Source organism: Artemia sp. Qi Xiang Cuo, chromosome 20 (genome assembly GCF_049724085.1).
Source record: "Artemia sp. Qi Xiang Cuo chromosome 20, ASM4972408v1, whole genome shotgun sequence".
Classification (NCBI taxonomy): domain Eukaryota; kingdom Metazoa; phylum Arthropoda; class Branchiopoda; order Anostraca; family Artemiidae; genus Artemia; species Artemia sp. Qi Xiang Cuo.
In genome coordinates this window covers 41,054,189-41,055,662 of record NC_142813.1, presented here as the reverse complement: position 1 = coordinate 41,055,662, position 1,474 = coordinate 41,054,189, and the positions used below count along the sequence as shown (strand labels likewise).

Here is a 1,474-nt window from a genome sequence, read left to right as displayed (position 1 = left end):
TAATGATCCTTCCGCCAATTCACCTACGGAAACCTTGTTACGACTTTTACTTCCTCTAAAAGATCAAGTTTGAACAACTTTCAACCACACCACGGGCGGCCCGGAGGCTGCCCTGGCGAGTCGTCCGAAATTCTCACTAAATCATTCAATCGGTAGTAGCGACGGGCGGTGTGTACAAAGGGCAGGGACGTAATTGACGCAAGCTAATGACTTGCGCCTACTAGGGATTCCTGGTTCATGGGGATCCTTGCAGTCCCCAATCCTAACCACGGAAGTGATTCAGCAGTTACTCGGTCCTCTCGGACAGGGAGGACGTGTTGATTCTTCCAGTTTAGTGCGTGTGTGGCCCAGGACATCTAAGGGCATCACAGACCTGTTATTGCTCACTCTCATATGGCTATACGCCGCTTGTCCCTCTAAGAAGAGCGATCCACCACTAGGATCCATTGTTTATTTAGCAGGCCAGAGTCTCGTTCGTTATCGGAATTAACTATACAAATCGCTCTACCAACTTAGAACGGCCATGCATCACCACCCCCTGAATCAAGAAAGAGCTCTCAATCTGTTAATCCTTCCAGTGTCCGGCCCCGGTGAGGTTTACCATATTGAGTCAAATTAAGCCGCAGGCTCCACTCCTGATCGTGCCCTTCGGTCGATTCCTTTAAGTTTTAGCTTTGCAACCACACTTCCCCCGGAACCCAAACACTTTGGTCTCCCGGAAGCTGCCCACGAAGTTATTCAAGTAAAGTCCGCGGATTGCTGGTTGGGCTCGTTTATGGTTAGAACTAGGGCGGTATCTGATCGCCTTCGAACCTCTAATTTTCTTTCTTGATAAATGAAAACATTATTGACAAATGCTTTCGCAGTTGTTCGTCTTGCGACGGTCCAAGAAATTCACCTCTAGTGTCACAGTACGAATGCCCCTGTCTGTCTCTGTTAACCATTACCTCAAGTCCAGAAAACCAACATAATAAGACCGAGGTTCTATTCTATCATTCCAAGCTGTGATATTCAGGTGCGGTGCACCTGCTTTGAGCACTCTAATTTGTTCAAAGTAAACGTATCTGCCACCCAGGACACTCAGCTAAGAGCACCCTGAACGATCAAATGAATTGTCTGATCGAGTCAGTGACCACCGTGAGGTGGCACCACCCGACCAAGACCCATATCCAACTACGAGCTTTTAAAAAAAATTAACTAAAAATAAAGGATTAACATTACACCTTAAAACAAACATACATTGTTCTATATTCTGAAGAGGTTGTGCCCTCCTCAGCATCCTGCTCTTTATGCTAAAGTTTGAATCTGTCACAACTATTAAAGAAAAATTATTCGGCTCGCATACGTCACAGACTATTCTGATTGCCCTTTTATTGAGAGGACGACCAGAGAAATGTAAATTCACAAGGGGTTAGAACTTAAAACTTATACCATCAAATGTGATGAGACCAATTTTTAGTGCCCAAAGAAAGGG

General features: G+C 45.4%; 1 pseudogene; it reads right to left on the bottom strand.

The window, feature by feature from the left end:
• Positions 1-1,222, bottom strand: LOC148940206 (small subunit ribosomal RNA; annotated as a pseudogene).
• Between the last annotated feature and the right edge of the window lie 252 nt (positions 1,223-1,474).